General features: G+C 36.6%; 1 protein-coding gene across 4 annotated transcripts in view; it reads left to right on the plus strand.

Annotated features, from left to right (window-relative positions):
• ZNF385D (zinc finger protein 385D) overlaps nt 1-26,645 on the plus strand; it is an 889,598-nt gene that overhangs the window by 726,104 nt on the left and 136,849 nt on the right. The window lies entirely within an intron of this gene.

Genomic DNA, 26,645 nt, shown 5'->3' on the forward strand with positions numbered 1-26,645 from the left:
CTGTGAAGAATGCTTCAATATCCTCATCTGTAATATGGGAAATAATAATAAAATATACATCTGTGGCAGATAGACCCTAGGGTAGTTCCCATGAGCTGCACCTTCACACTCTTATGTAATTCCGCTACTTAAGTGTGGGGGGACTTATGATGTACTTTTAACCATGGAATATGACAAACATGGTGGACAAACACAATTATATGTATATAATTATGTTGTATATGATTGAAACACAAGTCTTACAAGGAGATTTTCTCTCTTACTGTAAGCTTTGAAAAAGCAGGTTGTCATATTAGTGAGTTGCTTATACAGAGGTCCCCATAACAAAGAACTTGGGGCAGCCTCAGGCCAACAGCTAGCAAGAAAATGAGGTTCAGTTCAACAGCCCACAAAGAACTGAATGCAGGCAATAGCAGTACTTCCCAATCTAAGCCTCAGATGAGACTGCATCCCAGGCTGAGCCCTTGCTCTCAGTTTTGCAAAGGATGTAGCAAAACTGTGTCTGAACTCCTAGCCCACAGAAATTTTCAGATGAGGGAATGTTGGTTTAAGCCCCTAAATTTGCAATAAAGTTGTTGTATATTGGTAGATAACTAATTCACCCTAATAGAACTATTGTGGAATTAAATCTGGTAATAATGTGAAATGCTTGTATCTATGGCAGACATATTAACTCAAAAGCAGCGTTGTCATGCCTTATTTTTTTAATCCAGTAGCGTAGGGACATTTGTGTTCTTATATATATATTCCTGTCCTTTGTTACAATACAATCTCCAAAAAGCTTCCTATGAGGCCTTTCTAAAGACATATTTCTATGTTTATGCATTTTTTTTGCATTTTTTTTAAGATTTTATTTTATTTATTCATAGAGACAGAGAGAGAGAGGCAGAGACACAGGCAGAGGGAGAAGCAGGCTCCATGCAGGGAGCCTGACGCGGGACTCGATCCCGGGTCTCCAGGATCACGCCCCGGGCTGCAGGCGGCGCTAAACCGCTGCACCACCGGGGCTGCCCATTTTTTTGCATTTTATGTATTATTTATGCATTTTAAAGATGCATAATTTTTGCATTTTAATTTATTTATTATTTATTATTTTATTTATTTACTTATTTATTCTTATATTTTTTGTAGATATGACTACTTCTGAATTGCCCCTATATTTCTAGGGTCTTTGAAATAAAGCAAGACTCAACAATATTTAAAGAAAGTAACCATGGGGTACCTGTGTGGCTCATTCAGTTAAGCATCTGCCTTCAGCTTGGGTCATGATCCTGGGGTCTGGGGATTAAGTCTCCCATCAGGCTCACTGCTCAGTGGGGAGTCTGCCTCTGCTTCTCCCTCTTCCTCTTCTGCCTCTGCTTCTCCCCCTAGTCTGCCTCTGCCTCTTCTTCCTCTTCTGCCTCTGCTTCTCCCCCAGCTCGTGCTCTGTCTTGCTATCTTGTGCACTTTCTCTCTCTCAAGTAAATACATAAAATCTTTTTAAAAAATAAAAAAAAGTAGTGGCTTGCTAATTAAGACATTTTGATTGCAAACGACAGAAACCCAAGTTAGATTAGTTTAAGAAATATAGGAAATTTATGAGCCTGTATAATTGGGAATGGTAAGAGTAAAGGTAGGGACAGATGGAAGAAGGGATTCAAACAAGATAGGCCTCTCTACTCATCTTTCCATAAATCACATCTGTTTCTTCCACATGAGGGTTTCATTGTCTTTGTGTGGCTTCAGAAATGGCTACAAGCTAATCAAGCTTATATATTAACAGTTCTAAGACCAGAGTGTGAAGAACACATCCTCTCATAGCTTCTTTTCTGACACTTCAGACCAATGAGTATGACCACCATGGGGCAAGCTACTCCAGGGGGCTCAAAGTAGTTTGTGAGTCTACTCTCTATTTCTAGAGGCTGGGTAGAACTATTCCCATAAGAAGGGTGGGAAGACATGTTAACTAGACAAAACAGTGGTGTCTAGAATTGATTTAGCAACATTTTTCTCAAGTGCCTGGAATTTAAATATTTACTACTGGAAAACCTGATTTGGATAGCATTCTCCATAAATGAGCCATTTGGCTTGCTAATAGATGATTATGAAGCATAAGTTCACTCCATACTTCTGAGCACTCTTTTTTCTTCCCTGTTTTAATTAGTGATTCTGGAATGAAAGGCCCAGAGATTGAAATCTGAAAACAATTAATGGTAATTCTATCTATAGCTGACCCTAATTATTTAGCTCAATTGGCTAGAGCTGTGTGTTAATGAGGCTAATGTGGTGGGTAAATCCCTGTGTGGACCAGTCGGTTTTACTCATTGTGGAGTATGGGCTCTCCTCTTCCCCTAACCTTCTTCTGAAAACACCAGCTTTGGGATGTGGGACAGATCAAATGAAATTATTCAGCACAATTCTATTTAGCTGGGAAAACAGCTTCTGAAGAACATGGTTGGCAATCATTTACATTTGTAAAAGATGGCACAATTATTTTCATATTAGGTACCTGATTATATGCCATAGTTGTCTGACTTAACCATTGCCAAGATGTTTAAAAAGATTTTTCCTGCCTTTTTCAGTGAGGTCTCATCACCCCAACACCTGCTTATGATAATGAATGAAACTTACAGGAAATTTAAAGATAAAGGAAGAACCATAAATGTTAATACTAATGGCTATGACAGATCTTGGTTTTATTGCACAACTGGATTTGGCACTACTTTTATTTGTATAGAATTTTGATGCTTCTCCATGAAACCCCAAAATGAAGCTTTATCTAGAAGTAGGACAGGGGAAAATAGCTGTGGAGATGATCAGAGTAAAAATAACACCAAAAACAACAACTGACTTTTTTTTTTTAGCTCCTCTTTGGGTCAGCTACTGTGGTTATTTCTCTCCATATACTACTAAATTTCATAACAACCTTTTCAGGTAAATTCTTTTATTTGCCATATTCTATAGCAGAGGAAGCAGAAGCAGAGTAGGTAAAAATAACTTGTTTTGTGTTATACTTATGCAGAGATTTGAACCTAGGCATTCTGAATCCAGAGCCCATACTTTTACACTAGCTGATAATTCTACATTCTTAGTTATCTGACATTCCACTAATGCTTGTGGTTTGATAACCAGCCACACTCAGAATTCATGTTCATAGCCACATTCCTAAAAGACATACATAATTATTAGAAAAGATTATAGTTTTGCATTATGGGTCACTTGGTTGCAAGTAATGCAACACTATTCAAACTTGCATATGTAACTAGCTCGCTCTGGTCCCACATGCACGTGGCTTCCAGCTCATGCTCCCACAGGATGTTTCCATTTAACCATTAACGGAACCTAAACCAGTATCTGCAGGACCCAAAGCTAAACTTCCAGAAGAAAGAATGAGATGTGACCAGAGGGGTGCTATCCCTTTATGAACTAGAGGGCAGAAAGGTATTCTGAGAAGATGTGGGTACTGGAAAGAAATGATTGGCAGAGGACATCATTTGGGCTCATCAATACAGTTGTTCTCTGTGGATCAGTGTGATGATGGTATTGATTATAAACCACCAGAAAATGGAAAGAGTGTACACTGCTTATATAGGAGAGCCTCGGTTCAAATTTGCAGTTTTCTACTTACTGACCTGTGGCCAGTTTAGGCTGATTTTTATTAATTTAAATATGCTTCGATTTTGTCACCTATTAAACAACAATAAAAATGCTACCTTAAATTACTGGATAATTCCATAAAGTCATTAATGCAAAAGTTTCCCCTACTAAACAATAAATAAATGCTATTCATTCTTTATTATAAACTTAATTTTGTATTCATTTTTAAAGACTTCATGCATGTATGTTTGTATGTACTTGTTATATATCTCTGTGTGTTTGTGTGTGTGTGTGTAAGTTAGTTACTATCAATGGTACACAATCAATTTTAAGAATAATTTTTGGGAGAACAAAAAGCTAGGAAGTTAATTTTGATTAATGTGAATAAATTCTCTGTTTTGTAAATGCATTTGAAATAAGGAACTGTTTTAATTAAAGACTGCATTCCTCAATGTTGCCTGATAATACACGATATGCTATAAGTATACAGGAGAGGGAGAGAGAAGAAGATAACCCCTCACACATCCCAGAACAAGAAGCAGGTAAAAGAACTTCATCCATTTGCAGCAGAATTGATCAGAAGAAAATAGTTTTGACCCTTAAGTAACATCTCTTTTTGAAAGCTAGCAGCTTTCTGCCTCTGACACGGAGGTTAAATCCTAATTATCTCCATGGAGAGAGATGGTAGGACTCTTCTTTCAATGGGGTGGAAAGGTTTGACGGTGAAATTTATTTAATAGAAGCCACAGTCACTGTCTTGCAGCTGCTTCCTTTAATCAAAACCTTTTGTTTTCCAGTTCAGGTCCCCCTGTGAGGGAGACCATAGGATGGAGCACAAATTGTCTGTTCTGGGAGTCAGGAGACCAGCCCTTCTCCATTTTCACTCTTACTTGCTTTGCAGCCGGGATCCAATTTATTTCTCCAGCCCTCACTTTTTTCATCTATTTCAAATGCATTCTAAAGTCACCTGAAACTAAAAGTTATTATTGATGTTCCATTTTGTACATAAAATATATGGTATTTCCTATACCCTCCGTGAGTCAGTCAGGATACTGGTAGGAAAAATACCTACTCTAAAGGGTTTAATGGAATTCATAAAAGGACTGTGCTTGGAGGTGAAGGCAATGCTAGAGGAACTAAGTTGTGTGGTGGCCCCCAGAGGTGGAATCATGGCCACTCCTGGGCCCAAAAGGGAAGGGAAAGGGAATAACAATGCTGGAGCCCTGGGAGACCTGGGCTGGGCAGAGGGACTCGGGACTGACCCCCCGAGGCTGACAGGATAAAGAAGCAGTTTCTGTCAGAGTAGTGTGGACCTTTGGCGAGAGCTGGGAAAGGTACACTAGGCTCTCTCATCTCCATCCCTCAGTTCTCCTGTTGGTGCCTCTAGGGACCAAACACAACCAGAATTCAGGAGGAAGGAATCAAGGTGATGGAGTGAGACCAGGATGGAAGAAATCCAGGTGATGGAGTGAGACCCCTAGGGAACAGAGGAGGTTAGAGAAAGAGAGTGGATGGAGGTGGTCCACAGACAGTAACTGGTGTGGTGTGCATTATGAGGCTTTCCTATAGTAGTATACATGAATCATTTTGCATTGGACTTATCAAATGTTGGATAATGTTGAGTAGGGTGAGCCTTTACTTTGAAGTGTTTATGTTCAAATATTTTAATAAAATCATTAAAGATCGAGGTAGGAATCTTTTAATTTCTTCATCTGTAACCTTGCAATTAGTCCCTAACTCACCAGATAGTAGTAATGATTAAATGAGATTAAAAATAACAATTAGTGGGGATCCCCTGGTGGCTCAGCGGTTTAGTGCCTGCCTTCAGCCCAGGGCATGATCCTGGAGTCCCGGGATCAAGTCCTGTGTCAGGCTCCCAGCATGGAGCCTGCTTCTCCTGCTGCCTGTGTCTCTGCCTCTCTCCCTCTCTCTGTGTGTGTCTCTCATGAATAAATAAATAAAATCTAAAAAAAAAAACAATTAGAAAAAAAAATGACAGTCTTCAAATTAACCCTATGGATACTGCTATTATTTCCATTTTAGAGATGAAGAAACTGAGGCATGGGGACATTATCAGTGCCACGGGAGTGAGTCAGGCAAGTGTTGAAAGACATCTGAAGAGAGAATAATCTGTTTTCTTTATGTGATCTGGTAAAGGTGAGGGGTTGACACCTCATCTGTGTCACACCTGTGATTGACACACTTGTAATTTCCTACCCTGGCTCACATCCGTTGCTGGGCATTTTGTAAATTCATTGGTAGATGCTAGGATTCATAGGTTTGCCATCATTTAGAATTTTCAGTGATAGACATTCACTCCTTTGACTTACTCTTCTCTTCAGTTTAAGCCCAAGGAGACCCCAATTCTATTTTCTCTGTGCCCAGGCTGCTGTGCCTAACTGGAGACATTTACCAGATGTCTCTATTGTGTCCAATACAAATTCTTTCTCTTTGTATCTGAACCCCCAGTGGGGCTCACATGTCCTTGCACTTCTTCCTTCCCAACTCCCTGTCTATTCCTGGAAATGAAATGTCCTCAACCCCCACAGTCTGGTCCAGTGATCTCACTTCTAAACTGCTTGCAGCCTCCACACTCTTATGGAAAGGGCATACCTTTTGCTTCCTCTACCGAGAAGTGTTAGGACTAAGGTTAATTTCCTGTGAGCTCCGTCTTCATTTCAGAAGCTTGTATGGGTTTCGCCCACTTTCTCATGCTTCCTGCTGGAGTCAGAAGGATGCTCAGGGTTGTTCTCTGTACCTGTACAAGTGACTTCACCCTTTGCTACCACATGTGGACCATTGGTTACAACCCTCTAATTCCCTTTCTACCTTCCTAACCTGACTCCTCTATGGCCACAAATATCTCATTACTTTCTCTATCAAAAAAAAAAAAAAAAAAAAAAGCTACATTTTAGGGAGGAAAAAATAACTTTTTTTTTCACTTAAAAACATTCCTGCAAGCTGTTCTCATTTCTCTCCTCTTTGCATATTTCTTTAGAGAGTTTCCTATACTAAGTGACCCCATTTTCTTACCACCTACTCACTGTTCAAACTTTTACAACCCAGTTTCTTTCTACCTTACTCTACTAAATTACTTTCTCTAAGTTTATCTGTTAATCACCAGAATCACTTAATTCTCAGGCCTTACCTTATATTACCTCCTTGGATTTTACATTGTGATCCACCCAGTTCTCCTTCCTTTGTCCTTGGATTCTAGAGCACAAAATATTCCCACTTTTCTCTTAGTCTTTTTTCTCTCTTGGTTGCTGAATACCTCTCTTCCATTTCCAAAACTAGATATCCTTCTTAGCATAACACTGTCAGGCTAATTATCCCAAATAATTATTGATATTCCTAGACTTTGAGCATGGCACTATGCAGCTTAAAACCAAAAAGCCAAGCAACCAAAAAACTTTTGGCAATTTAGTAAGTCCAAACAAATCAAATGTTAACTCTTCATTTTGGCAGGCAATTTCATTTCCTTTTCTAATCCAGGTCACTTTCTGAGTGTGTATGTATATATATGTGTGGATATAGATATAGATATGGATATAGATATAGATATTGTTATTTCCACATCTAAGGTCACCTACATTAGTCAGGCTGAGTTTGGCTCTAGTAACAAACATCTCTGACTCTCAATGGGTTTGCAGTGAAAGTTTCTTTTTCATTCTTGAGGATTCACATGACAACTGAGCATCTGTTCTTGTCACCATCTCAACATAAATTCCTTTCTATGATTGAGTCAGAGTACGCAAGGGCTTTCTCTTCCTCAGCCTAGATATAAGATCTGCCACTTCCACTAACATGTCACTGGCTAGAACAAATCATATGGCCATGCATACCTGCCACATGCTGTCCACTCTGTATAGAAAGAATCCTTCCACCACCTCTGCCTCCTGAAACACTACCTACCTTTCAAGGCCTGTATAAAATATCAGTTTCTTATTTAGTCTTTCCCCAATATTCATACCACTAACCTATCAACTACATAAATATCCACAGATGTTTAAAAAATATGTAATTATGAATAGGATAACTGTGTTGTTAAAAATTCAAATACCAAAGAATAAAAAATGAAAGACTGATCCCCACCCACACCTCCAATCTTGCTTCCTTAAGACATTTGATCATTACTTGTACTTTTTCAACTGTACTTTGATAATTTTAATGTGTATAAAGGCATATTTGTGTAGGTATTTTTAGACAAATGGAATTGTATTAGACATTGTCCTGTACTTGGCTATTTTCATGTCTTATGTTTGAGTTTTTTCTGTATTAGCTTGTAGCGAACTAGCACATTCTTGTTCACACATATTTTCTGTATAGATAACAATACAATTTCTGTTACCACATCCTATAAGTGAACACTAGTTTTACTGGTTTTGGAATCTTACAAAAAGTGCTATAGTCATTAATGTATATAAGAATTTGAATGCACATAGGAGAGTATCTTTAGGAGAAATTACTAGAAGCAAGATTGTTGGATTTGAGGGGACAGGTACTTTTAGCTTGGCGAAACATTGCCAAATCCTCTCCCCTCAAAATAAAACAAAACTGTGGCACTGATTTATATTCCTACCAAAAGTGTATAACAATGGTTTTCCTCAACCTATTACCAACTCTAGATATTATCAGTCTTTTCCTCACCAAATTAAATGGTATGCTTCTTTAAGAGAGGCCATTTTTTATAGATCTTTTTTTCTACTGTATTGGTTGACATATAGAAAGTATTCATTGTTTTATCTAATTTCTTTCTTAGTTTTGTAATTGAAAGTGAGAGTATTTAAGCTGGACCTTGAATGATAGTAGTTTTGGGATAGAGGCAGAGAATTCCTGGTATCAACAGAGGCATCAACAACAGAAGCAGGAGGAGGTAAACAGGCATTATCTAAACCTAGACCTTTTTGTGCAGAGGTGTAAGGGTAGTGAAGGAGAAGTAATGGAGGAGATGGTTATAATCATTTTTGGTGGCTCTTGAATGTGGGCTAATGAGTGGTTTTAATAGTTTAGCAAAAGTAATAAGTGGGAAGCAGGAGATCTAAATTTTGCTCTTGTCTTTGCTACTAACCTGTTTTGGGCTAGTATTTGGGTCTCAAGTGCATTTTCTCATTTCTAAAATGAAGAGTTCTGTTTATTTCTTCACACTTGCCTTCAATATATATATTTTTAAGATTTTTACTATTTTTACTTATTTATTCATGAGAGATACAGAGAGAGAGGCAGAAACATAGGCAGTGAGAGAAGTAGGCTCCCTGAAAGGAGCCCAATACGGGACTCGATTCCAGGACCCCGGGATCATGCCTTGAGCCAAAGGCAGATGCTTAGCCACTGAGCCACCCAGGTTTCCCTCTTTCCTTCAATATTTGTGCACCTGCCAAGGTATGCAAGGCAGTTGATTAGTAGCTCTGTGTATAAATAACAATGAATAAGACTGCCTGGTTCCCAATTCTCTCTGAAAATAAAGTATCATGGAGAACAGAGGCCAGATGAAGGCATCATTACAATATTGTGCTAAGTGATCCAAATGGAGATGTGTCGGGTGCCTGGGTACCATTAGTTGGATCACTTCACCACCACAGCATGAGCTGATTTTCTAAAGCTTCCTGAAGCTTCGGGGCAGCTACAACCATCTGAGGGGTGAAATGTGCCTTCCAGATCACTAATGAAATGCAGTTATCTGGCCTGATAGGGCACAGGGCATCTGTGGATGCTTGTGAGCAAAAGTGACGTGATCTTTTGTTTATAAAATAATGGTAACGTTCTAGAAATAATTAGCATCAAATTTTGTTTACCTTAACTGATTTCACACTTAGCAACCTTATAAAAGTAAAGCATTTGCTCTAATCTAGGCTTGGAAGTACTAGAAGACACTGCTTTTTAAGAGACGTTCATTTCCAAAGGAGGCCAGATGCTTTTCTGAACTCCCCAGTGCCTCCTCCCCAGGGGTTTTCCCCATCTTGGGAGAACAGACTCTAATCTTATGGGTTATTTTTTACTCTTGAGGTTTCTTTGTAACACTTTGTGCTAATCAATTGGAAGTATTCATGCTAATGAAATTGCACAAATGGCCTCATTAGCTGGAGGGTTTTTAATTTTATTTCATTTTTATTTTATTTATCTTTCTTGAGGTTTCGAATGTTTCACTTCATTCATGCAAATGAGTCAGCAGGAAGAATTCAGATCTGTCTTGGCCTGTAGTCTATCTTGTGCTTTCTAAAGTGAAAAATCTTTTGGGTTCACCCTCAAGAATTAATCTCAGATATGTACTTTGTAAATAATTTGATCACCCATCCAGTGATGTATATGGATTCTACTCTGTTTTGGAAAATTGTTTTGGGGTTTTCATATAGTAATGATTATTTTAATTTTTTAAAAAGATTTTTTATTTATTCATGAGAGACAGAGAGAGAGGCAGAGACACAGGCAGAGGCTCCATGCAGGTAGCCTGATGTGGGACTTGATCCTAGGACTCCAGGACCACATCCTGGGCTGAAGACAGCACTAAACCACTGAGCCACCCGGGCTGCCCTAATTATTTTAATTTTTATCTAGATTATTTGCCTACATGGTAAAAGTAATAATGATAAAATGCTCCTAAAGAATAACAACAGTAAGGGCAGCCCCGATGGCCCAGCAGTTTGGTGCTACCTTTAGCCCAGGGTATGATCCTGGAGATCCCAGCGAGTCCCACGTGGGGTTCCCTGCAGTGAGGCTGCTTCTCCCTCTGCCTGTGTCTCTGCCTCTCTCTCTCTCTGTGTCTGTCATGAATAAATAAATAATCTTAAAAAAAATAACAGCAGTAAAAATAGTAAGTGTTCCCGAGACTTCTATAACTTTCTATGCAGATTTTCTGAGGATTTTCTTTTTTTCTTGGATTCCACTAGTTAGATACGGGTTCTCTAGGTTGAATATTTAATTTTCATATCTTTTCATCTATTGTTCATACTTTTGGTTTAGTTTTTGTATTTAATTGTGAAGATATTTTCTGAAGTTTTTCTTTAAACTTTTCAATTACATTTTGCATATGTACTTTCATATTTATAACTCTCAGAGCTTTTTTGCATATGAATATTTGTTTTTAACAGCATCATCTTCTAATTTCATGCATGAATATATTCTGTTATCTGTCATGGAAATTTTTTTTTCTATTACTTGCACCATTCCTGTTTCCTCTGCATATTGTACGTGTCCGTGTACCTGCGTATGCGTTTTGTTTAGGTCTTTGTCTTCCAATATGAAAGGTTTTCTTGAATGTTTTATGATTGATCATCAGTTTTAGAAAAGGCATATTTGATGTCCTGCATGAATGGTGGTAGGATCAGCAATGTAGGGTGAAAAGATAGAGCTATTTTTCATTAGAAGACTCTAAACATTACTGAATCTAGGTCTTATTCTGGGGCTTTCAGTGTTTTGAGAGGCACCATTTAATCTCTGGTGGCCTGTAAAAGTTGCTCATTTCTTTTCTTTTTTTAAGATTTTATTTATGTATTCATGAAAGGCACACACACACAGAGGCAGAGACACAGGCAGAGGGAGAAGCAGGCTCCATGCAGGGAGCCTGATGCAGGACTCAATCCTGGGACTTGGGATCACGTCCTGAGCTGAAGGCAGATGCTCAACCCCTGAGCCACCCAGGCAACCTGAGATTGCTCATTTCTTTAATGCTGTCCAGTCTCTCTGTTCTATGATGATGGACATATCCTGCACCAACCTATCTAATATAGTTACGATTAGCCACATGTAGCATTGTGCACTTGGAAGGTACAGTTGAGGAACTAGGTCTTTATTTTGCTTCATTTCAATAGCCACATCTTGCTCCTGGCTAACATATTGTCAGCACAGTTCTAGATTTTGGAGGGAAGAAGGGGACTGGGAAATTTTACCAGTTATTTTATTGACCTTTACTAAATTCCCATTTAGTCAGTCACTCCCCCCAAATAGCTACTGGGTTCGAACATTTCCAAGAATATACCTCTTGCTACAATCAATGATGGATCAAAAGTGAGCATGAAATATAAAATGGCAGGACCTGGGAGTCTAACCACTCCTTCTAAAGCATCCCCTGCTTTTATAGCCCTAGGTGTCACCCCCAAGGTGCCTCGTGGCCCAAGTCCCTGTAGCTCACTATTACTCTGAGATGGAAGTGAGATTTTGTTGTTGTCCTCTCACTTGAAGTCTCTAGACTTCACCTTTTTCACTTTGTTCCATCCATATTTATGTTGTCATTCCATGTAGGGATTTTGATTCTGGTTCTTGTGTTCATTGACCTTTTTTCAGGTCCCACATTGAAGGAGAAAGGGGCAGAAACTTGTTTACTTTCCATCTTATTATAGAGTTGTTTTACCTTCCATTTGAATATTTGTGATTCCATAAAATAATGCATTGTTATTTGACTTTCTTCAAATATTCAATGTAGAAATTGTGCCAACCACCTTAGAAATTCAAGTTTCTTAAGAATTTAATATCCCTATTATCTTTTAATATCTTAAAAACTTGATCATTTAGCAATATGCTACATAGGAATTCATGATGTTAGTCCAGACCTGTACATAACAAAAATTCAAATGTTTCATTAGAAAATTTTGATTGATTACCATGTCTTTATTTTTTTCTTTACAGAAGCACTAAAATAAATGATTGATGTCTTTATGTGTTTTATGAGTAAATATAATCTAGGTTATTATGACATTAATATTTTAAAATTTTGCATTAAAAATTAAAATAAGGCATATTAGAACCAATAATTTGCTCTTTTTAAAAATGGCATATCATAATGGCATGACTTGTATCAGTTGATTTTGTGCAGCTGATACTAATCAATACAGTTGTTACTATCTAGAAGAAAAAAAAATCAAAATCAGGTTAGGAGATCTTATTTGGAAAAATTTAAAAATGGCAAAAGGCATGAGTACATATTAAAATAAAAATGTTAAAAAAATAAAATAAAATAAAAATGTTCTACTGTTAGAAATTTTAAAAATCCCTCAGACTATTATTTTCTTTCAACTACTTTTTGGTCAGCCTTAAACATTTGTTCTACATACCCTATGATTTTAAGTAAATAACTTCTCTGAGCATTATTTTCCTCATCTCTAAAACCAGAATAATAACACAAAACTTCAGATTTGTATAGTGGATCAGCATTAGAGTCATCAAAAGGCTTAGCACATGGGAGATTCTCAATAAGTAGTAACCATTCTAGTTCACCGGTAGAAATTGTCTCCTATGCAAACCCTGGAGGACATACTTAGGCAAATTAGGAACAATTTTGATTTTAAAACTATAAAATGCAGATTCCTCATGTTTAATGTTTTTGTCTTTTGATACCACACAAACTCACCCACTCGATAAATGTGTATTCAGTATTTTGTATTTGCAAGCACTATAATTAACCCTTAAAAAATCCTTTCCAGAATCTTTTCTCAACTTTCTCTTTCTTACAAATGGAATAACAATATTTCAACCAAATCCATAAAATGGCTTGCCCTCTGTTTGTTGTGAACTGTCGAGATATTTGTCTGTAAAAAAATGGAGCTAGCCTACAATGAGAACCAGCACTAACTTTTCAGTGACCTTTGTAGAAAAGTTTATATGTGACCCCAGATTGACATTAAAAAATAGTTGAAGTTCATTTGGAAATCACTACCTTTTTTAGTGGAGTTCTCTTTAGCCATTTTTATAAATATGACATTAGAAATAGTTTTAGGCATGACTGGTAGACTCAAGGACGCCTTGTTCCATTCAGGTCAGCCATGTAGATAATCCCTATTTAAGATTTTTCTGAATGTTAGAGAACATAGTGAACTTGTCTGGAATTATTAAAGAAGTTGAATAAATAATATATAGTTTTGAAATGAAATAGATCTATATTTGACTGAGAGGCCAGGATAAACTCTGGTGACACTGGGTTTTTTATAGTAGAAATTTGCATTCCTTTTTCAAGTCCGAAAATATTTATGTAGTTTACCTAAGTCATAGTACCTAATTTGTGCTTTAAACTAACACACATAAATTCATCTATTCATAAATTAATAAAAGGCATAAATTGGTGCTTGAGATTTTTTTTTCGTTCAGGATCCAAGTCAACAGGAATTATTTGAGACTCTCGTCTCTTGCCTATTGGACAGAAATCTCACTTTCTTCAGTTTTGAGCAATGACATTGCTTCAGTGTCATTAAATCCAATTATAGTATTTGGTCCAGTTATATTGTTTATTCACACATAAATGATCCAGTTGGGAATATGTTATATAGTGCTTGCCAATTCTTTCTCCTAAATTTCCCCCTCCTAATGATCAAGCTTAAAATGTTTCAATGTTTTCTAAAATTTTTATTATGGATTTTTTTCCCATTAAGCTAAAAGCTGTGTGTACATGGTTCTCTACTGCTGCCTATTCTTACTTCTTTAAAAAATTCTTTTAAATCTAGAATTCTTTGAAAAATAACTTAATGAGATATATATTTATAAATTTACCCGTATAAATATTAAGCTAAATATATCCAATAGATATTGTTTGAAAAGGGTGAAAAAAATCACTTATTTCCAAGACTGCTCTAAGACCTCATGGTTATCTTCTTTTATGAATATTTCAGCCCCTTATGAATTATTACAGATGTATTTGGTAATAGGTGTTCCATAAAGTGGGTTTTCCTTAAGGTGGTATGCGAATCAGTAGATATCTCACTAAATACATTTCATTCTTCTCTTTGGCAGTTTCAGGCATCTGTACAGTTCACCCTTTGTCTTTCGCCTCTCATTAAATGTTGCCTGGATCATCGTTCAGACATCTCAGGTTTCTGTGTCTTCTCCTCTCTTTCCTGTTCAACCAGCTCTCCATATGTTGGATTAAAATTTTCAAGGACTGTTTGTGATACCATTTCCCATCTATGCAAAAACACATTCCAGGTCTTTGGTGAGCTCATCTTGCAACAGCCTTCTTAAGTTTATCACCCATCTCTACCCAATGCTTTATCACCTATCCCTACCCCATACGTTACCAAGTACCCATTGCTTTGTTATCTCCATATGGGCCTTTTCTATTCCTTCCATTCTGATATGTAGTTGGCTTGTCTTGATGTGCCTCTCACAACTCCCATCCATTTTTATGGTCCTACTCAACTATGAAACTTAAGCTTTAAAGCTATTTTCCACCAAATCTTCCTAATTTACTCCTGTTAGAAATTGCTCTCATTCTCCCTTTCTACCCCCTGAACTTCTTTAGCATTTTATTTGTATATTGTTTGTTACTCTGTGTATATTCTAAGGTTTTTTTTTTTTTGAGAGGCAGTGTGTGTGTGTGTGTGTGTGTGTGTGTGTGTGTGTGTGAGAGCAAAGGGTGGGGAGGGGCAGAGGGAGAGGGAAAATTTTAAGCAGGCTCCCTGCCCAGCACAGAGCCTGACGTGGGGCTCAATCTCATGACCCTAAGGTCATGACCTTAGCGGAAATCAAGAGTCCTACATTTAACCACCCAAGTGCCCCTATATTTTAAGTTTTATGGAACTACAGTTAATATCTCATTTTTCTTTAGATCCTTCCCTCCTCTTCTTTAATAACATAGTTTCTAGCTTACATAAGCTAAATACAGCTTCAGGAATCTTGCTTGTTTCATTTAATAAATATCAGTGTGGTGTGAATTGCAGGACTTTGTGAGTCACTTGATAACAGTACTTAAAAATAATCTCTATGAGTGCTCCCACTAGAAAAGAAAATGAAACCACTAATTAATTAGGTTATCTATTATAACTAGTTGATTAAACCTTGAACTGAAACATAGCTTTATTTTTAAAGCAAACCCTGTTTAATTAAAATGCCTTGTTTTTAGGTCAGTAGTCAATACTTTTTTTTTTCAAATCTACAAATATGCCAATTGTTAGGTATATTAGCCAGCATCAAGATACCTAGCAGTATTTGACACTCACAAAAACATGGGGGAAAACAGCATAGCTATCATGAAAGTAAAACTTTCAATTTCTTAGACTACATTAGCAGAGGGATGCATTCTTAGGGCTAAATTCATTGTTTCAGGTCTGGAAGTGGGGGTTATATCATAAAGTGATACTCCCTTTTCCCCTATATCATTAACTTCCTCTGTATTTTTTAGCTATGAAGGAAAAGCAAAGATGAGGGCAGCAAATACTCAGTTCCTCACAAGCACAGAGAGTAATGAAAACTATTCACAGATGCACCTCTGATTATGTTAGCTCCCATTCCCTCAGAGTATCACCTCAAAAAATCAGAAGATGCCTGACTGATGAAAAATTTGTCTTCTGACTGCGTCAAACTGCTTATATTATTTGAAGATGAGACCAGAAGTCTCCAAAGAATACTAAATTCCCACCCTTCTAAGGCTTTGTGGCTCTGTATACTGAATCGTGTGGTTTGTAACTATCTGGTGTTTGCTTTATTTTATTTATCCTCTTAATTTTGCTACAAAATTATTGAAGCATTTGGGAGTAAATCACTCTCAAACTCAAGTTACCCTCTTCTTGCAGCTGCTAAAACTGAAATTCAGAACCATTTTGGATAATTTTCTTTCCTATATCATCTTTTCTTTTAATTAGAAGATGATTTTGAAAGAGTTTCTGGGAACTTTTGCAGTTAAATGGCCATTATGTTTCAGTCAAGGCTGTCAAATTGCTGGTTCTTTGAAAAATAAAAAAGCCTTTGCATTGTGAAATCGCATTGATGTCAATGCCTCTAGATTAATGTTTTAGAAGAGACTTGATCTTCAGTTAGGTCTTGTGCATGTTTTTGGTAGAAAACCACCATAGAATGAAGGATTAGGGGCTGATGTTCCATGTTCATTGGTATTTATAAAAGATCACTATAAGATTTTCATGCTTATCTTCCTTACTTTGTCTTTCTTGGCCTGGAAGCTTTGTGTCTGCAGACAACTTTAGTTTACTTCACTTAGGGAACTTTGTCATTATTTCTGCTACTCAAAAATCATCTTGGTTGATAAAATGAGATTCAACTGAGAATAATATGTTTCTCTATAGTGAGTGAATATCATTAGGTGGCCCACACTGATCAATGAGTTCTGGGATAGAAGAGAAAACTATAGATATTAGAAGCTGAGGCTTAGTTCATTCCAATTTCTAGAGTTGGTCTGGTATTCAATATTGGTCATGTAATAGGTGCCCTATTTTCCTCTTTTATATGTACATGGGTTCCTGTCTTGAAGAGTGCTAAAGTGAAGACCTGTACACAAATAATAGGGCTTGGAAGATGAAACAAAGCACTGAACAAAGGTGAGAAGTCTCATTCTTAAGAGGTCTGCAAAGATCGACCACTACAGGCATTTATAGAGCCTGGAACAATGAAGAACCAAGCTTACAATGTGCTGATTCTTGTCCGGGGGAGAAATATTGGGTGTGGTGCAAGTATATGACTATCTGTTGGAACTCACAGTAGCCCTGGTGTAGGTGAGCTGTGTGATATGCATGCTTTTCAGGATTCCTTCTAGTCTAAGTTCTGTTAAGACAAATGTATATTTTTAAGCCTGAACTAGAGAGTGTCACAACTACTTATTATTTAATATTGGTTATGAAATGTCAGAACATTTAATTAACTGTCTGTTTTACCTGTGGTAGCAAATGAGCAGTTTTATTTTGTACTGTATTGATTTATACATATTTTAAAAATATGTAAGTAATTAGCATTATGGCTCAACAGCTAATTGTCAAAGCGGCTGTATCCTAGGTCATGAGTTTATTTTGTGTTTTCTTTCTAGGGGTCATGGCTAGAGGATCAAAATTTCATTATAAATGAATATAGGATTAAACAGGTTGAGTAGCTTAAAAATACTTTGTTGAGCATAAGGCAAGATGGGGGAATCCCTCAGTTTAGGATTGGTTTAAATTTTCTCCAATTTTTATTCATGTCAGACTGATCGCTAAACTTAAAATTTCTAGTCACTATGTCATGGTGGCTTAAAGCGCCTGTAATGGCTATTATCCATTATCCACCCAGATCACCTTGATCCTCCTGGCTGTATCTGTGTGCCCTTCCCAGCTTTGATATGCTTTTGCTTCCAACACTTTGCTGTTGGGCTACTAGACCACATTGCCAACCTGGGCAGAGAGCCAGAAGTCTCTGAAATTTAAGATGCCCGAGAAAAGTCCTTAACAATGATTGACAGATATGGGAATATGTAAGCCTAACTTCCTCACATCGAGTCAGAACAAACAATGGCATAACCTACTCCAGACACCCCTACAAAATCAGGCTAAAGCCATTCTCCACAGGCAGGGCCTAAAATCACAGCATCCATATTCTTCTGCCTCTCTCTGTCCTGCTTCCCCATAAGTTTCCTGGTCTCTCCTAGAATCATGTCATTAAAAATCACTGTACAGTGTGATCTTTATCTCAGAGTCTGCTTCTGGGAATCCAGACCTAAGACAGGTCTGTTCAAAAACAAAGATGCACAGACTTCATCTGTTAGCTAGCTCCATTCCTGTTTGTCATCCCACACCTTCATGAAGATGTGTTACAGTCACAGGAAATACAGAAGACAAATGCACACTTCAAAATAACTAAATGATCTTGGCAGTTCTGGCATGACGTATTACATAGAAACCCCCTTGGTCTTCATTGATAAAGAACAGCTTTTGAGCATTGCCTGAATGCACTCAGGGCATCATGCAAAAGCCCTAGCTGCTAGAGTTGCATCTTTTCTTCCATTACCAATGTTCTTCTGGGACAGCAACTCTAGTGAAAAATTATCCATTTTCTGCCTGGTTGGAGTTATACTACTTTAGCTATTTCCTGTCAACTCTCCTAAGGTTAAGCTCCAAATTGGGAAGCCAGATTTGGACAGTGAGCTGCAGTGGGATTAGATCTTCAGTGGTATGATAAACCCATCAGAGATCCTCTTGGTTCTCTGGTCACTGCCCTGGCACTTTTGTTTTCTCCTCTTAAAACCTCTCTTTTCCTTTTTTGTCCTGCAGTTTTCTGGGACTAGCTTATCTTTTGGCTTCTCTGTTTTCACTGTAAGTAGTTTCAGATCACATTTTCTTTCCTATTGCCCACTGTAATTTGAGACAAAGTTTGTAATATACAACTAGGAATCCAGAAGCAAAAATAAGCTCTGTTTACATTTTTAAAAATACATTGTGTGTACGTTGTGTGCACGTGCACGTATTTTTGGAGTGGGGTGCAGATTATGTTTAGAAAGAAAGATTTGCTACTAAACGCCAAAAGCAAGAAATGGTAGGGGAGAAAAAGCTCTGCCTTACTTAGGTGCCCCTTCCCCACCCTTCTCTTTTTCAGTTAAACTCATGGAGAAAATACGGAACTTTGTCCATAAAAGATGGCCTAAGAGTCCTTTACAGATCAGAAATTGTTTGGATATTTTGGTCCAGGGCTGGGTCTAGTGTAAGGATGAAGAGAGGAAGACAAAAGATTTATCTGGGAAATGAGACAAAGAGAGGGGAAGCCAGAAATATAGCTAGTATCATGGGCATTGGAGTCAGGGGAGAAAAGTCAGCTGACCCTTGGTCACTATATCCCCACTATTGCTCCCTCAGCCCTTTTTTAAAGATATATAACCAGAGTCCCCGTTGCAAGATGCAAAGTAACATTGGGTTGAGAGATCCAAATGGGACTAGTTGGGAGTGACCAGACACATGCTTCGCAGCAGCAGGAGAGAAGGTGTTCTGTGACTGGGGTTGTTGACTGTCCTGGTGGGGGGCTATGTGCCAAGAGACTCAAAGATCATGTGAGGATGTACATTTCCCTGTCAGCAGCTTCCTGTGCAGGCCACATTCTAGCCTTTGTTTTCCCTTAGCCAGTGTAGGGAACAGAGCACATTAAGAAAAGCGCCTGCCTAAGAGATCTACCTTTTCATTTGATTTAGATCAATGAATGGCTTTATGTTCTAGAATGCTTTTCCCTTGTGGAAGTTTTGCACTTTGATTGACAGATTCTAACTGCTTTCTACTTAGAAGAAAAAGGAATAGGTTTTATTCTTGAAAGGTACCTGTTGATGGGATTCGAAATCTTAAAATAGAAGTTGCCATTCCTTTCACATCTAAAAAGATCTGATTTGAGAACAAGAATGTGAGCAAACCAAAGCTTTACTGCACATGCATCTTTTTTAAGTTTTTGCTTCTTTTTCAAAGAGCAGAAAATTGCACATAATTCAATAATTAATTGTGTTTTGCCATGAAGACAAAGTTATGAAAGAGGAAGGCTTTATAAGGAAACATAAATCGTATTATAGAGGACACAGTGAGACAAGAGAACTACAGGGCACATCAATAATATTGCCATCTGTGGCGATCATTGACTTGTTTCTCTTGATGTTTGTTTACAATTTTTAAGATAGTATCCTTGTATAAGGACACTAAATCGTAATAGATAAATAATTCATCAGGTTAGAATACAAACAGAATACTGGGGAATGGTATCATTTAAGGGGTAGGCAGAGAAATATCTTGTAATAGAATTTACAGAGAAGTTGCAAGAGTGTGGAAACCAAGTAGGAAATCTACACGAGGGTTTCATTTATCACAGATAAGTCGGGAAAACTACTAATAATCACAAGTGATAATTATGAGAATATCTTATGTGCCAGAAAATATACTAAAGTCCTTTGCAAATATAATCTCACCTGATCTCATACAACATAATTGTATGTCACATGTTATTATTTTAATTATAAATACTCGGGCTTAAAGAAGTTAATTAACTTGTCTTAACATCTCACCACCAGTAAGAGTTAGGAGTTGTTACTTGAAAAGATATCAGACTCGACAACTGGTAAAACCAAAAGGGCTAGGAATTCAGATGTTTGATTAATTTGTGATGGGAGTTTTTAAGAAAAAAAATGTTATGGAAGCATAGTGGAAAAACAGGCATGAATATCATTGATATGGAAGGCTTGATACTGGAGTCAGAATTACAACTAAAAAGAGCTAGTGTTCTGAAGGAAATTAAAGACAGGAAATAAGGGGGGGTGGGGAGGAAAGCCTGTGGACAGAATGAATGATGCATTTGAGATTTCAGAGGCAAGGAAGTTCCTAGTAAATCAAGGTTCAGGGTATGACCCTAACACAAGGCAAATACATGCTAAATTAATTGCATATGTGTGTCTTCTCTATGTAAGGACAGCATAATAAATATTTATGAATACCTAGTAAGTTAATCTATGTTCATATTGGACTTAATATTGTTGGCTTTTAAAAGTAGACATTGGTTACTACAATGTTTAATCATATAATCAACTCATTAAAGGTAAATCTGGGTGAACAATGATTTTGGAAATTATTAAATTTCTTTCACCTTGTTCTGTTTCCATATCTATTCAGTGATTTATCCCTCTCCCTAAGAGGTTTTAAACTATATAAGAACAAATAGACTCTTCATTTCCTTTTGGTTAGTTAAAAGAGAACATCATAAGGTAGTTTTGTTTATTGAAGAGGCAAGAGTTGCTTATGAAGAAAGAAATTATAATGTGGAATTTATTAGTTTATTACAATTGAATTTAAAAAGAACAGGAAGAAACTTAAGAAATATTTATCCATATGTATTTTTCTGAGTTGCCACATCTAACCTGTGATTTTAAGATTCTGTATACATATTTAGGGGTGCCTAGATGGCTCAGTTGGTTGGGTGAGTCACTCTTGATTGTGGCTGAGGTCATGATTTCAGGATTGTGAGATCCAGCCCTCAATGGGGCTCCATGTTGGGCATGGGGCTTGCTTGGGATTCTCTCTTTCCCTCTCCCTCTGCCCCTCCTGCCCTCAAGTGCACTCTCTAAACAAACAAATAAATTAAAAAAAATTTTTTTTAAAGATCTGTATACATTTTTAAATTTTTAATTTACTTTTTATAAAATACAATAGAACTCAGATGCTTTCGAATATTTTTGCTTGTTTTTTTTTTTCTTAATTAGGTAGAGATATATAGCTAGCCATTATAGTGTTTTTTTGGGGGTGTGTGAGGGGTGCTCCAGTGCAACATTGCTACTATAATTCTTCAATTTCCTGCTCCTCTCCCACCACTTACCACCAAATGGAGAAAAAAGTAGGAGAAACAGAAGAAATACTCACTACCTCCATTTAGTTAATTTTAATTATCTTAAATTCCTGGTAGTATGAGGCATTTTTCAGGATGCTCAGGATAAAAATTCAATTGATAAAGATTTGTTATTTTTACTTTAGAGACAGGGAGACAGAGGTAGAGGGAGAGAGAATCTTAAGCAGACTCTGTGCTGAGCCAGAGTCTGATGTGGGACTAGATTTCAGTACCCTGAGATTACGACCTGAGCTGAAACCAAGAGTGAGACTCTTAACTGACTGTACCACTCAGATGTCCCAAAAATTCACTCGATAAAACAATGTAATTCATTTTCTCATCATGCATTTTTGAATACTCATTATAAGCATTATTTGATAATGTTTCATAAACTTTCAACTCTCTTTTTATGAACTCTCAACTTTTTTAGATGAAATATTTCTGTCTACAAGTATATGTGGCCATATATGTAAATTATGAAGCATAATACAGTATGAACACCATGTACCTCCTATGCAGCTTAAGAAATTGAACATTAGCTTTTAAGGTAATTTGTTCTTTCTCCCACTGATCATATCTGCTTACTTCCCTATCAGAGGTAACCAATATATAAAATGTTTTATTCATTATTCCCATTTTTATTGTTTTAGTCTTTAAAAATATATTCTTAAATAATATATAGGGAGGTATATGTCCTCTGTCATTTATTTTCTACTCAGTATCATGCATCTGAGATTCATCCAGGTGGACACATTTAGCTGTACTTCATTTCTTACCATATTGCATGGTCTGTCCATCGTATGAGTAGACCATAAGATATAAGCCTAGTCTACTACAGATGGATAGCTGGCTCTGTTTTTGGTGTTATAAGGAATGTTCCTATAAACACTCTTGTACATGCCTCCATGCACAGCTGCATAGTTTCTCTAGAGCCTATTGTCTAGGAATGGAATTGCTGGGTCTTATAATACTAGGATCTTAACTTTAGTAGAAGTTACCAAAAAGTTTTTACTTCCATAAGAGTGCGTAGGAGCTCTTTTCATTCCATGTCTGTATTAAAGATTGGTGCTGTTGTACATATTAAAAAAATTATGTCAATTTGTTGGATGAAAAATACAATCCAAAAGTACTTTTGTGTATTCAAAAATTACCCTGTCTACTAACAGGGTTGACCAATTCTTCACATGTTTATTGGCTACTTAGTTTTCCTTTCTGTGAAATGTCCATGTTCTATTAGATTAGGAATTTTTTTATTGAATTGCTTAAGTTCTTTATATGTCAAGGATATTAATCCTTTATAAGATTTATGACTTGTCATTTTGCTGTATTTACAAGTGACTTTTAATGAACAAATGTTCTTAGTTTCAAAATTGTTTCAACATTTTTTATCTTAAGTAAAAAAAAAATTCTACCATTGAAATATTCTCATCTTCTTTATTTTTTCTTTTTCCCTTGTCTTCTAAAAAGGTAAAGATTTGTCTTTCACACTTAAGTCTATAATCTACTGGGAATTAGTTTTTATGTATTATAAGCGATATGAATTCAATTTTTATTTTTTCCATAAGGATAAACAAATGTCCCAACTCACTGATTTGTTGATTGTTTTTCCAGCACATGACAATGACATATCTGGTTCAGGTAGCATCTCATTTCAGGATCTTTGCACTGACTTTGCCCTCTCATTGAAAGATTTCCTCCCTCACCTTCTTTAGGCTTTTCCTCTAAAGTCACTTTTCAATGAGATCACATTCATTTATATTGAACGTTCAACACTTCCCCCAAACTTATTCTGTCTCTCCTGTCTGCTTTTTCTCCATCACTCTTATGACTGTTTGAATTTATGCTATTGTTATTTTATTGTGTATCTCCCCACCATAACATAAATACAATGAAGAGAAAGATTTTTGTCCATTTTGTTTACTGTTTTGTTTACAGCACCTAGAAATGCCTCGCACATAATCAGCATTCAGTAATACATATTAAATGAGTGGATAAATCAACATATTATATTTTAAAAATTTATCTCTTCATGGACTTCAAGCCTATTCATTGGCCTATTATTTCTTTTTCATGGCTGAATGTCATTGTCTTAATCTATGCCTTTATAATAAAGTTTTTGTATGATAGGACATGCCTCTCCATGCGCTCATTCTTTAAGGACAGTTTGTTTATTCTGGATAATTTCTTCACCAAGGTCAGTTTTAGAATTATTCTGTCAAGTCCCATGAAAAACCTCACAGCTATTTGATTCACAGTGCATTGACTATAGTTTGATTTGGAGAGAACAAAGAGATATTTTAATTATTTTTCTGTCCATAAATATGATGTATCTCTCATTTATTAGGTTCTTCTTTAATGTCTTTCAATATATTTTAAAAATTATCTCTATAAGGTTATACATAGTTTGATAAATTCTTTTTATTCTTGCAGACACAGTTAACTTATCCATATATTCTTCAATTATGATGTCCTTATCTTTAACTAAACATTGACACTATACATTCTAATAATTAAATCATAAAGTAACATGGATTTTTGAATGAAGTAAAATTTTGAAAGAAGCTAGTAATTCTAATTCATCAGAAAGTTTCCATTTAGCTAAGAGATGAGAATCTAAAAAGAAAAACCTAATTAAAACTGAGAAAGCTTAAAGGAAAAAATACTTTGCTCTTAACTTGCAACTTTTCTTCCACTATGAAGCCTTCTGTGACCCATCCCTGACAAAATTCATTAGTGTCCCCCCTGTGTTTCTATGACCCTGTTTTACAGCAATTATCATAATATTATCTTGTGTTGCAATTATCTCCATATATGTTAGTTTCCCCTGCCTGCCCTTACACCCCCACCCTGGATGACACATTTATCAAGACCAGGAACTTAATCTTGTGTTTGTATCACAGAGTTCAGTCCCAGTGCCTGCTGTGTAGATTACAGGATCTGTAAACTTTTGGACATGAAATGTGGGCATCCAAAGGAGATAACAGAATCTACTCTTAGTGAAGTCTTCGAAAATGACACAGAAATGGGCCTGTATGGTAATTCCTTCCTTCTAGACCCCTGCCCCTTAGACACTATTGTTCCATTCTTCCCTATTTCTCTTCCAGCACTCCCCCAGAAGTCTCTTTGTAGTCCCATCTCATGTAGTCTCACTCCAAAGTCTATAGTATATCATCCACTCCCACTCTTCAGTTATACCAAGAATTATTAAATTTGTAACTTCAACACTAAGTACACTTAAACTCCTGAGACTTATTTCTAATTTCCTACATATTTATGACATATCTCAATAAAACCTGCTGTTAACGCATAAAATTTAATATGTTCCCAATAATGAACTCTAAGTTTTGTACCCACATGTACACCTACAGATACACCTTTCTGAAATTTGCCCTTCTTCCTTTATTCATGTGATGGTTAATGTCACTATCTATTCTCCTACTCAAATGAGAAGAATCAGTCATTCTTAGGACTTACTTCAAATAGATAATGCTGACTTAAAGCCCATCTCTTAAAAATCTACCCAATCTCTTCCTCAATCTTCCAATTGCTACTGGCTGATTTATGACCTGTGTTTTCTGCTGGATTAGTGCAACAGCCTCCTGATTTGTCTTCCTGACTTCAGATTGATTTTCTCCCTTCAAGTTCTTGTCTAAATTATTTTTCTAAAAATACAAATAACATTACGTAAACTTTTGAGCTGCATGTTTTCTTACAGCTTAACATTGATCAAATGATTTGAAGACCAAATTCATCAGTGTAGCACCCAATTATGTACAGGCCCCAACTGACCTTGTAGTTTCATCTCTCCTACTCACACTGTGCTCCATTTATACCTACATTTTAAATGTTTATTGACAATATCACAGTCTTCTATGCCTTCACATGGGTGGTTTCTAATTGCCATTTCTCCTTTGCTATCTAAATAATACTTAATCATTCAGCCCAAATATGGTCATTCATTTGGCATCTTCCAGGACACCCCCAAACTGAGTAACTGCCTCCTCTCTTCTGTTCCCATGGCATTTTCCTCATATCTTTATTTCAGTACTTGCTAATTTGAACTACAGTGCATTTATATGTTTTTCTCACTTTTATTATTCTAAGATTTCTTTCTGGAGACCAAAACCATTTGTTTTACATTATTGTACCTGCCCCAATGGTGAAATTACATATCCTTTCTTGCATAAAAAGTCTGCAGATATCTAGAAAACACCTTGATCTATTTGCAGACATCCCTCTGTCTCACCAGCACTGGTCAGCTACCATCCCTCTTGTAAAGCCTCTATGTTTGCTCGATGTATTTAGTTTCTTCCTAAAACCTAATCAAACTGATCAACTCTCCCAGTTGGTCTTCAATTTGTTGCTTTCCCTTTATTATTGTACTAACCAGTTTCTCAATCAACCATCAGTACAGAATATTTTTTAATGATTCTATATTTAAGCCCTTAAAAAACAGCATAGAAATTACTATTTCTTCCACTCATTTGGCCCTCAATATCTGGAAGAGGATGATGTCTGAAAACCACAGTACCACTATGGATCTATGACCTGCCTGGCTATGTTTTGAGTACTTCCCATATATTATCTCATTTAATCCTTCCAGTATTCCTTTCTTGTCAAAAAAATTCAGAGGAACTCATTTCTGAATGTAAACCCAAGTCTACCTGTCACAGAAGTTGTATTCTAGGATACCTTGTTAAACCAATTTCATCTCGCCATGTTCCAACGTTCAGCTGTTAACCTTCACCACATTTTTGAGCCCTATGTCATCTTTATTTTATTCATGTGTAGATTTATATCAAAAAGTGCAAATGGTTACAGAAACTCTTGCCAAACTGTGTCTTACAGTGCATGAGCTTTTCCTGTTTAATGCTTTGGAATTGCTTGAAATTCAGCTTAGCAGCCTGACACTTGATCTGTGATGTGCTTTTCTTAAGACTTAACATCGCCATCCCAGAGGTACTCAGGCAGCCAGATTGTAATTAGCAGAAGTCTTTAGTACTAGAACATTTTCTTCATTGTGATTTTTTTTATGTTTGCTTTTCTTT

Source organism: Canis lupus, chromosome 23 (genome assembly GCF_011100685.1).
Source record: "Canis lupus familiaris isolate Mischka breed German Shepherd chromosome 23, alternate assembly UU_Cfam_GSD_1.0, whole genome shotgun sequence".
Taxonomy (NCBI): Eukaryota; Metazoa; Chordata; class Mammalia; order Carnivora; family Canidae; genus Canis; species Canis lupus.